This window comes from Polypterus senegalus, chromosome 2 (genome assembly GCF_016835505.1).
Source record: "Polypterus senegalus isolate Bchr_013 chromosome 2, ASM1683550v1, whole genome shotgun sequence".
NCBI classification, from domain to species: domain Eukaryota; kingdom Metazoa; phylum Chordata; class Cladistia; order Polypteriformes; family Polypteridae; genus Polypterus; species Polypterus senegalus.
This window is the reverse complement of record NC_053155.1, coordinates 243,795,470-243,809,455: the sequence shown is the minus strand read 5'-3', so window position 1 is coordinate 243,809,455 and position 13,986 is coordinate 243,795,470. Positions and strand designations below refer to the sequence as shown.

The 13,986-nt window shown below is 36.6% G+C and overlaps 2 pseudogenes; one reads left to right on the top strand and one right to left on the bottom strand.

Moving 5' to 3' along the window:
* Window positions 1-3,587: 3,587 nt before the first annotated feature.
* LOC120524477 lies at window positions 3,588-4,272 on the bottom strand (annotated as a pseudogene).
* A 150-nt stretch (window positions 4,273-4,422) lies between these two features.
* On the top strand, window positions 4,423-12,692 carry LOC120524475 (annotated as a pseudogene).
* The last annotated feature ends 1,294 nt before the right edge of the window (window positions 12,693-13,986 follow it).

The following is a 13,986-nucleotide window of genomic DNA, read 5'->3' as shown; positions in this document are numbered from 1 at the left end:
AAAGGAGATCATAAACAACATAGTGAAATTAGCATCATGGTTGAAGATATAATTTGTAAGCAACATTCATGGATTCATATTAACACAAACAATCACTCTAACCTAAGAGAGAGACAGAAATGTTTTATAATTTTAATGCATACATATACGTAGAGGCAAGGAAATTAAAGTAGGTGATTTGAGGATTCCATAGATGCATATGTTTGTGTGTAGGTAGTTATACAGACAGCTAATGTCACACGGATGATTGATGACCTTAAGCCCCGCCCCAGAATATGAAAATATGCAAAATATGATTTATGAAAATATGAAATACGCTTTATGAAAATATGCAAATATGAAACTATAAAAGTATGAAAATATATTTATGTTAATATGATTTATAAGCTATAAACTTACAACACATGCACACATGGCTTTATTTTATAAATACTAGATTCAAAATGAATATTGAGAAATTAAATATACACTTATCTTGCAGGCATAGCTATGCCTATGTGTAACTTTCTGAAAATATTCACACACCCGCGCTTATAAACTAACCACACACATGACCTCATTTTATAAACACTAGATTCAAAGTTAATATTAAGAAATTAAATATCACTTGTCTTACCATCATAGCTATGCCTATGTGTAAACTTTCTGAAAATATTCACACACCCGCGCTTATAAACTCCACGACACACACGACCTCATTTTATAAATACTTATCCTACCTGCAAAGCACGATATGTGTGACTACATAAAAAACGCTATAAAATATTCACACACCCGTGCTAAGATATAAACTCACCATACACAGCCTCATTTTATAAACACTAGATTCAAATTAATATTAAGAAATTAAATATACACTCGTCTTGCGTCTATAGCTATGCTATGTGTAACTTTCTGAAATATTCACACCCACGCTTATAAACTAACAACATGCAAACTCATTTTATAAACACTAGATTCAAAGCAGTATTAAGAAATTAAATTTATACTTTTCCAGCATAAGCCATGCATATGTGTGACTTTCTAAAAAATATTCACTTCTCCATTCTAAGTTATAAACTCACCATACATGGCCTAATTTTATAAACACTAGATTCAAAATTAATTTTAAAGAAATTAAATATACACTTATCTTGCTCATAGCAATGCCTATGTGTAAACTTAATGAAAATATTCACACACCCGCACTTATAAACCCTCCGACACACATGACCTCATTTTATAAACACTTATCATGCTTTTTAGTCATGCATAGTTCTGCATAGCCGTAACTGTGTTAAAAACTCTATAAAGTGAAATATTCACTTATCCTGCACGTAAGACAAGTCCACGCAAGTGTGTCTCTTTTTATAAATCGGGAAATAAATTTCTTTCACCGCCATTAGGTATTTTGAGACCCATGAAGCCCACAGACCATATGTATCTTCACCATTTGTCCACCAATTTAAAACTGTAGAAACAAACTTTCTCTCACAGGACACCTTTGTGTTAAACATTTAATAGGAAGCCACATGTGGTTTTACCATTTGGCCGCCAATTTTAAATGATGGGAAGAGTCTTTAGTGTTAAAATATTTTTTGTAACAATTCATGCTTTTTTATTTAATGAAATCGGAAAATCATACGATTATTAAACCAGCCCCACACCATTCAACGGGATTTGAAAATAAAGAATATAAGGAGCCTTTAAAACTCATAAGACCCTGCTCTTTGTTAACTCATTAATCGGTGAAATGTCAAAGCCTTTTTACATACCTATGGTCTAAGAACAATATTATTAGATGAACTACTTCTTACTAACGACTCTCTTATATACCAAAATTCACAATGAACTTTAAAAGCTCAGAAAAGTTATTAAAAACCTCCACATTGAGCACAGCGGTTTCTCACTGTCAGTGGTACTTGATAAAAAGTTATTTATATGCAGAGTACAAACACAGCTGTTTCTGATACTGTATTTTAGCCGCTTTAATATGGTTTGCATAAACTTCATTTATATCAACTTTAAAATTCATGTGGATCTAAGAAACGATCTCTCGGTAAAACATAACATTTACATGATTTAAGCCCTTTCCAATTGATATCATTCTTATCCAATTTGACCCTATAATGCTATAATATAAATTATAAATAACATTAGATTCATGCTATTATCATATTGTCACTCCATCCTTTTTGCTGGATTGTACGTTATGGCCACATTTTGGTGCCTAAGCTTCAACACTGTATTTACTTATCACCTTTCTTTAACACGGCATTATGGTGGTTGCATTTTCTGTCTCTAAGAAGCTATGTCTTAAATGTTATGTTTTCAAGTACACTATAATTTTGGTGGCAATTGTCATCTTAACTTTTCCTATATTATCCTGGATAATATGCCTAAATAGCACAATTCTGGCAAACCACAGAATAGATCTGAGAGAATGCCATATTCAGGTCAACAAGGTATTACAAAGCATTACAAAATATGGCCACTACAGATGTAGTAACACTTTCAAATGCTTGAGGATCCTGGTTGTAATTTTTGCCATGGATTAAGGGAAACCCACATTAACAAAGTGTGGAATTAAATGAAAAAAAAAAAAATCCAAATCATTAGGATCCTAGATTATGAAAATTGGAACACATGATTATCATATTGGCTTTGCAAAATGTCCCAGATTAAAATATGAAAAATACAAAATATGCACAAAATAGCCATTTAACAATACAGTGGACATTCTGCATCGATAACATTTAGCCAAAAAACAAATACTGGATTTATAAAATGCATCAGAGTCTCTTTAAATCTTGTTGATTGTAAATATGGTAGTTTTTGCACTTTTATCATGTTGAGGAAAGTGAATTTGTTGAAGTCAACCATGGGGAACAGAAGGTAGCAGCACTGCCTCACAGCCCCTCAATGCTGAGTTGAAATCCTGACCCTATCTGTATAATGTTTACATGTTCTCTCTCTCTACATGGACTTTCTCCTGGTATTTCACAAAAACATGTATATCTGGTTAATTACTAACTCTAAATTGGCCCTATTTCCTGCAATGACAGGAGTCTATAAATATAGTAGGTGGCGTGCCAGACCTTGTGCCTGATGCTGGCCTTGGATTAATCATTTCACAAATGAACGGATGTACTGAAAAGGCTGGGTCCTCCACATGTTGGTTATGTTTATACAATGAAAGTCTGATTTAGAATAGTTTTCCCTAAAACTGCAGGATCAGGTTCTGATACCACATCCTGAAAATGTATGGATTGTTGTGGCTTATTCAAATGATCCTGATAAAGAAAATCCAAGCCACTGTTTATTAATACTGTTTTCATATTACACCCAGATTCAGCCTGAGCAAGCCTGAAATTTCCTTTCCTGGATTAATCAATCTGAGCTAAATGCGTACAACCTTGCTGTAAAGAAAATTTGATGCTAATCAGAAGCTTTTGCCTTGTGCATTATGTAGCATGCCAAAAGTACCTGGGGAATTAGAAGTTCTAGTGTATCATGTAAGTCAGGGAAAAATATAGAAAGTCCTGCCCCAAAGCTTTGTCACTGTGGGCCTCCACTAAACTATCTGCATTTACTGGAAATTTTGCTCTTCAAGCAGTCTGATTTTTGTCAGGAGGAAGTTGGTGAGACACCCAGGAAAAGCAAATGAAAGCCATTGTACTTACCGCTTGATTATCTGCATACAGCTTAAGGTCACAGCCACTGAGCTCCACACAGAATATTATTGCGGTGACCCCTTCAAAACAGTGAATCTATTTTTCGCTCGTGTGCTGTCCACCAACATCTACCAATTTCAATGTCAGCTCTTTAAAGGTAGCTTATTTTCTACGATCCCAGTTGTCATGTCTCGGGACTGGAAAATGTCTGGGGATATAGTCAACTGCAGCGATGCAATCAAGGTCATTAAGATAGTAAGCAGCATTATTCTCCAAGTGATATCCATTGGAGCGATAAACCTGGGTCAACCCAGAGCATCTTCATGAACCCCTGCAGCTCTGGTGTGATCTCCCCTTTGCTCTCAGCAGAACCAGTCAGTGCAAATAGCTGGACAGCATCATAGGCTCTGTCAGGGTTGTGAAACTCATTTTTGAATGTTTCCAGGGCTCTTATGATTCTTGTCAGGGGGTCAATGGCATTGTAGATGATCAAGGGCTTGTACTCCTTGCAGGCCTCCAAGTTAAAGCCACCATTGTGGATTATCTTCATCTGCTTCACTATGGTGTTTTTTCCTGAATTGCTAGTGCCAAGGAGAAGAAGCTTGATCTCACGGCTTTTCCTCCGAGCTTTGACGACATCCCATGTTCCTCCTGAGAGAGAGTTAGAGAGAGTGTGCATGAAGGAGGCTGATGAAGCAGGGACACGTTTAGCTCTTCTGTAAATGAGTGGACAGCCTTGATAACAGGTGCTGCTTCCCAGTCATATACAATGCATTGCTGCTGCTGTCCTGTTCCTGACACACACACTGGCCTTCCAACTGCTCCTACACAAGGTTACCAGACTGCAGAGCTGCCACTTGGTCTTCTTCTTGCCAATGTCATAGCATTTTCACATCCACCAAGCAAACTGTGGCACATTCCTGTTAATGGAACAATTTACCACTCCTCGCTGTTCCACTGGGAACAGAAAATCCTCTCCTCCACCTCTGCATGGTTACTTCATGTCCTCTGTTCCAAAGGTGAGGTGCACACGCTTATTCAGCTGGCTTCTGCTCACCTCCCTGTATGCCTGCAAGACAGGGAAGTGGCTGCTTTGCACAGCGATCTGGTGTGGAGAGGTGAGAGACACTTGATGGAGGCAACTCGCATGCATAACAACAGAGCAGGAAAATAATCTGTAAATATTAAAAAACATTGCTGGTGCCTTTTAGATAGATTTGTGCATAAATAAATAAATAATAAAAGCCACACCACAAGGCAGCTAGCCCCCTAGAAATATGACATTTGAATAACGGAAGTTCAGTAATGTTTTTTTATACTATATATTGAGTGCATGTCTTTTCAAAACCTATTGAAGCTAATTTTACAACAAATAATGAGTGAGTAACATACCCACCCCAGTCTGTGTATCGGATTAAAAGATTAACACTCTGGCACTACACCTCAAGAGATATGACCCCTTTTATTTGTAGATTTTATATCTTTGGTCTGCAGAAATTAGCCATTTATATCCCATTTTGGGAGACCCAGGCAAGCCCCCAAAATAATTCCAGGAAATGAGATTCACATGGCCCCCACAAGACAATGTCACCCTTTAAAGTACTACATTCCCCCAAAAGTGGCGACTTGGGCCCAAAGGTATATTTTTATTTAGATTAACAGGATGGCACCCTCACCCTGGGTATTCCCCTTTCAAAAAGGATGGAGGAGATTCTTTTGTCTAATGATGAAAGACGGGAAATTTTGTTCCCAGGGAAAAGGGGCCCAAAGGGCCCCCCTAGCAGGGGTTTATTTTTCATATTATTTGTTTTTAAACCCCGAGAACCTAAAATTCAACCAAGGAGATCCCAGATATGAAAATATATAAACAGGGCCCAACAAGAAAGGGATTTCGAAGAATAAAAAAAAGTGCAAAGTTTGACAAAAGCCCTAGTTCAAGATATCCCAGAGCAGACCTGATCAGATGGGCAAAAGACCTCAGGACCACAGTCCGCAAGCCCCGGGGTTGAGAGCAATTTAAAATCGGAGGTAGATCTCAATCAGATTGGTAGAACCCCATAAAATTGAAAAGGTTTTGCAGCCCGGGTTTCAATTTTCCAGGGCCCCGGGGAAAAAAGGGCACCAGCTGGGGTAGAGCCTTCGCCACCAGGGCAAGAAAAGAAAATTAAAATTTTCAAACCAGGTGATGTTCCCAGCTCATGCAAGATAAAAAAAAAAAAACAGAAGGCAAATGAGAAAGCAAGGGCAAAACGAAAATAGACGGGAATGAAGGGGAGTTGCAACAAAAAAAAACGAGCGGCTGATGCGAAACGGGAAAAAAAAGCTTTAAAAATGAACTGAGCTTTTAAGGGCGGGGAAAATTAAGAACACATTCAAAAGCTTAACTGAGCATGCTTTTCGATCAATTGAGGATCTCAAGGAGACACAACTGGGATTGAAATAAAAAAATTTAGCTTCCATGCCAAAAAAAAAAAAAAGAAAAAAACTGAGACAGAGGGGTGCGGAAGATGGAAGCAGAAGGTATAATGTCAGAATTGAATCGTGAGAATCAGAAAGTCCAAACCTTGAAATTGCAGCGAACTTTTCTAAAAAATGGGGAGGACTTTAAAGCAGAATCGAGATAGCAGGGGGCTTACAGCGCCCCGGGATAAAATTTCGTTAGCCCCAGATCTTATTATTCGGAAAGATTATTTTAAAGGGGGATGGACCCCAGAAACAAGGATATTATAATGAAAAAAACCCGGACCGATTTCCTGATTTTCCCCCCAGCAACAGCTATAAACGTAGCCATCTAAAACATTAAACAGCAGTTTGGCAAGTAAGCCAAATACAGCCCTTGTACCCGGGCCCTGGAAAAATTTGGAAAAATTTATGTTTTCCCTTAGAAGGGAAAAAAAAAGAAAAAGGAAATTAAGAAAGCTGAAGGGGACATTCTGATACATAAAGTGAGTCAGGGGATTAATGATATAGCAAGGACAATTTCTACGTCTGACTATTTTTTTAAAATACGGGTTTTTATCATCATATATTTCACTATTACTTAGTATTTTTAAAGGGCGCATCTGTTTATGTTTTATTGTGTTTAAATTCTTTTCTTTTTTTTCTTTTTTTTTTCTTTTTTTCTTTTTCTTTTTTTTTAGGAAATTTTTTTTTCTCTACCCTAAACAGACTGTTCAACATCAAACCCTTGGTTATTGTTATTGCTATTGCATTAAGATTTATTATGCTTATTCTGAAAAATTAAACACTATCCCCCTGGGTTTATTTTTCGGTATTATCTAATGCACTAAGATTGCTGAAGACTAAAACTGTATTTTTTAAGTGCAATATTTTTTTAGACTATTTTGGTAATAGAAACCATCTTTGCCCTAAACCCCCATGGGGGCTTTTTTTGTTTTTGATGCCTTTTTTTGGGGTATATAGAGGACTGGGACGGGGAAGTGGGTTCATAGCCCACTTTGGGGGAAAAAGGGGAGGGGGGGGGTTAAGGGGAGAGAAAGAAAAGGGTTTTGAAACCAATCTATGGTCTTAATTTTTACAATTATAACTACCAACGAATAATAAGCTAAATGGCAAAAATTTGGGGAAATGGGGAAATTTTTAAAATGAACAGTCCCATTTGTGTATCAGATGTGTTTTGGGACCTAAAGGGGGGAATATGAAATGGTAGGGGAGACTTATCAACTGAAAAATGATTTTTGATAAGTTTATGCACCTAATATTGATGATAAGGAATTTATAAAATTTATTTGATCCTTTCCCCAATCGGGAACCCCTAAAAGTTATAATGGTGGGATTTTTAATTTTTTCTAAATCCAGTTTTAGATAAGATTTTCTTCCACAGGGGAACGTTTTAAACCCGAAATATAATTACAAAGTTTTTTTCGATCATAACTTGTCAGACCCTGGGGGTTTTTTAAACCCAAATTGAAATATTCTTTCTATTTACCAGTTCATCATTGCTACTCAAGGATTGATTACCCCTTTTTAGACAATAACTTTGCCTATGAAAATCCCTTTTAAAAGATGAAATTTTTTTTGACCATACCATGATCTTGGGGAAAACCCCAAGCCCCCTACACTCACCCCGCTGATTGCCTCAACCGCTTTTTTTAGCAGACAGAATTGAAAAAGGGAATTTTTATCCAAACAAATCAAATTTTTCTAGAGATAAATAAACCTCCAAGATCTCTCAGGAATATTTGGGAAACCTTGGGCCTTCTTTTAAAGATTATCCAATCTTTTTTCCCCAGAAATAAATTGAAGCCAAAAAAGTTGCAAAAAATAAAAAAAAACAAAAACTAGAATAGATGAAAAAATGCCAGACATCAAAAGGGCTCCATAGGAAAAAAGGAATACATTCAGTACTAAACCCTTTATAACCAAAGCGAACAACTAAGTTATAAACCAGATATCATTACTATAAACATGGAGAGAAAGTAATGTTTTTATCAACAAAAACAAGAAGTTAAACAATTCAGTAATCACCAACGTGCAAATAAAATCCCAAAAAAAAATATAATGACACTTTAGAGACTACTATAAACCCTTTTATACACTGAGTTTAAAGAAGACAATGCAAACAATGCATTTCTGGTACATTACAAATACCAAAAATAGAACTTAATGGGGGAACTTGAGAAACTCTTGCGATTTGAATTACTAGATGCTATAAAGTACCCAAGTCGGGAAAGAAGGCCCTGATGGCTACCCTGCAGAATTTTTTCAAGAAATTTTCCGCTTAGCTAGCTCCTTCCTTAGCAACATTTTTCAGAAGCCAGAGATAACCAACCCCTTTCCCCAGACCGTCACAAGCACTAATCACCGTTTTTCCAAAACAAAATAAGGACTTATTAAGTAAATACAGACCAATTTCACTTAAAACACGTTAAAACTTAAAAACATAGCAAAAGGGTGGAGAAACTGTCCCCCGTAAAACACAAGAGCAAAAATTTTTTAGGGGACATTATCTTCAAATTTCAACGCCTGTTTTAAAGTAATTTACCACCAACAAATCAAACGCCCCCGAAATATTATTATCATTGAAAAGAAAAGATTGACATGATTGAATAAACCTTTTATTTCATTGAGAAGTTTGGTTTTGCCCAAAATTTGTGCAGGATTAAATTACTTTTAAAAACCCAGAAGCTCGTTCACAACAACATTTGCTCAGACATTTAAACTAGAATATAATTTGACAAGGATGCCCCCCTTTTCACCGCTGTTTTAATTGCCTTGAACCACTGGCAAACATTGTCGAAAAATTTTACGATAAAGGGATTTTCGGAAAGGATTAAAAATTTTATTTATGAGGACATGGTACTGTATATTAGAAAAAAATTCTGTGCCTGAGCAAAGCACTCACAGAATTTCAAAAAATTCTGTCCAGAATTAATCTGAAAAAAGTACTTCCAGTGAATTCTAACATAAAATTGGGTTAGAACCCACCTTTATCATTGCAGAACAGTTTAAATACCTAGGGGAAACATCACAAAAAAATAAAGCTCTTTTTTCAACAAAAGTTCCCCGCATGGAAAAAAAAAGCAAGACTTGATAGATGGTCAACCCTTTTCATCTCATAGTGGAAGAATTTAAAACTGAAGATGAATATTCTTCCAAGCTTTTTTTATTTCAAAAAATTCCAATATACATTAATAAACATTTTAAGCAAATAGATTCAAAATAACCAAATTTTTTTGGGAAATTAAAAAAATCCACGATCCAAAGAGCCCAACCCCAAAAACAAAAAAGGGAGAAGGGGATGGCTCTACCTAACTTTCCCGTTTTATTATGGGGAGCAAAATAACATAAGAACCTGGGCATAAATAGAAAACAAAACAGGTTTGGGGCCGAATAGAAGTAAAACCAGCAGTACTTTTTTACCCTTGCCCCGTTTTAAAAAAACACGCATCACAGTATACTAAAAACCCAATTGTGCTCAACTCACTTTTGAATCTGTAACCAATGTAAAAAATTTTAAGACTGAGAAATTTTTATCTGTGGCACCTCTGCAAAGAACCACCTCTTTTTAACCTTCACAAACATGGTTTTTTTAAAATCTTGAAAATTTGGAATTAACTTGTTTTGAGATCTTTTTTATAGACGCTTGATCCATGAACAATTTAATATTCCAAATTTAAATCTAACCCAATTTCTTCTTTCCACTATCTTCAAATGAATCTTTTTTAAAAGAACCTTTTAGATTTTTATCTTGCACCCACATCCATGCTGGAAAAAATTGCTCGCCTCGGACTTAAACACCATCTCTACAATATATAAAATCATTTTTACAATCCTCCCATTCAAAGATCCAAGAGGACACTGGGAAAAGATCTCTAATTAATATATCAGGGAGTGGAAAGTAGCAATGCAGAGAATTCACTCGAGCTCCATGTGTCAAAAGCATACATTTATACAACTCCAAATTATATATCGAGCACATCTGTCTCGACTAAAACTCTCCACAATGTTTCCAGGGCATGATCCAACGATGCAAACCAAGCCCCAGCCTCACTGGGTCACATGTTCTGAGCCTGCACCAAATTAACATTATTCTGGATGAAAATTTTTACTTACCTTTCAGACAGCCTTGACTCACAACCTCCAACCCATTAACAGCTGTGTTTTTGGGTTTTTAGATGGGGTGTTTAAGGTGGAGAAAGACAAACAAATTGTGATTGCATTCACTACACTTTTGGCACACAGACTTACTCTGATAAACTGGAAGAACACCAAACTCTCCTCTTTTAAGTTAGTGGGAAACTGATGTGTTATACTATTTGAAATTGGAAAAAATCAAATTCTCAGTTAGAGGATCATATTTACTTTTTTTAAAACATGGCAGGATCTAATCAGTAATATTTTTTAAAAAAGCTCATAAAAACACAAAAATTTATTAATTTAGGTATGTTTACAGGTCTTAAATTTCAACGCTTTTTGCTATTTTCTCAGGGGGGGGATCGATTTGTTCTTAACTCAATTTTTCTTTTGTAAAAAATTGATTGATTTGTATGGATTGTAAAAAATTAATAAAAAAGGGAAAAAATAATGATGTGGGAAAACTCCACAGAAGGGCACAAGTTATACTTCCATAACAGCCCATCTGTTAGTCTGGGTGAATCCAGGATGGAGACTGGTCCTTTTGAGGGATATAATTACAGGAGTTCATTCACATAATGGACATGTACTGTGATTACCTGATCCCCTGTTTTACCACATCGGGATGCATCGAACATTTTTATCTACCCTTCTCAGATTTCTTTTGAGACTGCTTCCTGCTCAATGCAATTCTGATGGAAATTTTGTCAAAACATTCTTTTCTCACCCCTTGCAAATCACATTCGTAACTGTACTACTTGACAATAAGCTCATTTTACCAAACATTCTGTTGAGTATCTTTACCACCACTGGTCTACCTAATACCTAGTTCTAAATGGTACAACTGTAGGATTGTAAACTACAAATAGAGGTGTCATAGCCTTGAGGTGTAGTGCCAGAGCGCTAATTTTTTAACCATACACAGACTGGGATGGTATTTTACTGTACTCATTGACTAGTTGTGAAATTAGTTCATTAGGTTCTGAAAAGACATGCACTCAATATATAGAATAAAAGAACAACATTGCTGAACTTCCGTTATTCAAATGTCATATTTCTGGGGCTAGCTGTTTTGGGTGTGGCTTTTAATTATTTATTTATGTCACGCAAAAATTATCTAAAAGGCGCCAGCAATGTTTTTAATTTACAAATTATTTCCCTGCTCTGTTGTTATGCATGTATGTTGCCTCCGCGTGTCTATCACCTCTCCACCAACCAGATCGCTGCTAGCCCCTTCCCCGTCTTGCAGGCATACAGGAGGTGAGCAGAAGCCGGCTGGATAAGCGTAGCACCCCACCTTTAAAAAAAGAGGACATGAAGTAACCATGCAGAGGTGGGAGGAGAGGGATTTTCTGTCTTGTGGAACAGCAGAGGAGAGGCAAATCGTTCCATTAACAGGAATGTCTACAGTTTGCTTGGTGGATGTGAAAAAGCTATGATTTGGGGCCCAAAAAAAGAAGCACTATGACAGCTCTGCAGTCTGGCAACCTTGTGCTAGAGCAAGTTGAAGGCTATTGTGTGTCAGGAACAGGACAGCAGCAGCAATGCATTGTATATGACGGGAAGCAGCACCTGTTTTCAAGGCGTCCACTCACTTACAGAAGAGCTAAACATGTCCCTGCTTCATCAGCCTCCTTCAGATACCTCTCTTTCTAACTCTCTCAGGAGGAACATGGGATGTTGTCAAGCTCGGGTAAAAGGAGGCCACTTGCCTCGCAGAATCGACCGACCTCCGCGAGAGTCATCGACAATGCCGTGAAATCAAGCTTCTTCCTTGGCACTAGCAATTCAGGAAAGTACCATAGTGAAGCAGATGAATATAATCCACAGTGGTGGCTTTATTTGGGAGGCCCCAAGGAGTCAAGCCCTTGATCATCTGCAATGCCATTTACCCCTGACAAGAATCAAAAGAGCCCTGAAAACCCTCAAATTGAGTTGCACAACCCTGACCAAGCCTATGATGCTGTCCAGCTGTTTGCACTGACTGGTCCTCCCTGGGGCAAAGGGAGATCACCCCAGAGCTGCAGGGGTTCGGAATGCTCTGTCCCCATTTTCCCAAGAGTGCTTCTGTCGCCCAATGGATATCACTTGAGGATACGCTGCTTACTATCTTAATAACCTTGATCGATCCTGCGGTTGACTATATCCCCAACCGTTGAAAACATTCTCCAGTCCTGAGACATGACAATTGGGATCGAGAAAACAAGTTTCCCTTTTTAAAGAGCTGAATTCAAATTAGAGCGGTGGATAGACAATTCAAAAAATGGATTCACTGTTTTAAGGGGTCTCGCAAATATTTTTGGTGGAGCTCAGTGGGGGGACCTTAAGCTGTATTCAGATAATCAAATGGTAAGTACTATGGTTTCATTTGTTTTTCCTGGGTGTCTCACCAACTTCCTCCTGACAAAAATCAGACTGCTTGAAGAGCAAAATTTCCAGTAAATGGATAGTTTAGTGGAGGCCCACAGTGAAAAGTTTTGGGGAGGACTTTCTATTTTTTTCCCCTGACTTTACATGATAATTTAGAACTTCTAATTCCCGGGTACTTTTGGATGCTACATAATGCACAAGGCAAAAGCTTCTGATTAGCATCAAATTTTCTTTACAGCAGTTGTAAGATTTAGCTCAGATTGATTAATCCAGGAAAGGAAATTTCAGGCTTGTTTCAGGCTGAATCGGGGGTGTAATATGAAACAGTATTAATAAACAGTGGCTGGTTTTTTTATCAGGATCATTTGAATAAGCCACACAATCCATACATTTTCGGATGTGGTATCAGAACCTGATCCTGCAGTTTTGGGAAAACTATTCTAAATCAGACTTTCATTGTATAAACATAACCAACAGTGTAGACCCAGCCTTTTCAGTTTTCATCCGTTTATTTGTGAAATGATTAATCCAAACCAGCATCAGGCACAAAAGTCTGGCACGGGGTTTTTTTAGGGTGTGAAAAGTTTATTTTATTTATAAAAGACACACTTAGTGGACTTGTCTTACATGCAGGATAAGTGAATATTTTACTTTATAGAGTTTTTAAGACAGTTGGCTATGCTTGAACTTTTAGACTAAAAAACATGATAAGGCTTTATAAAAAGAGGTTTTGTCGTGAGTTTATATCTTAGCGGTCGTGAATATTTTCGAAAGTTACAATGATAGCTATGACGGCAAGACGTGTTACTGTATATAATTTTTTTAAAGTTAATTTGAATCTAGTGTTTATAAAAGGTTATGGTGAGTTTAACTTTGAACAGAGGAGTGAATATTTTAGAAAGTCACATATCCATGGCTTTGCATGCAGGATAAGTGAATTTATTTTTAAAATTAGCTTTGAATCTAGTGTTTATAAAATAAAGGACGTAGTAAGTTTATAGCTTATAAATCATATTAACAAAATTATTTTCATCTTTATAGTTTCATATTTGCATATGTTCATATTTTCATAAATCATATTAACTAATTACATTTCATGTTTTATATTTTCATAAAGCATATTTTCATAACTCATATTTTGTATATTTTCATAAATCTTATTTTGTATTCTGGGGCGGTTAAAGTCATCACTTGTCTGGGGCAGGGCTTAAGGTCATCAATCATCCGTTGACATTAGCTGTCTGTATAACTACTTGTGTTTTAAATGTATATGACCAAAAAAACCACCAAACAAAGCTAGGAAGGGTTAAATTATATTGACAAGCAGTCAGAGTAATTTGAATATTAACATTGATATATTCCACTT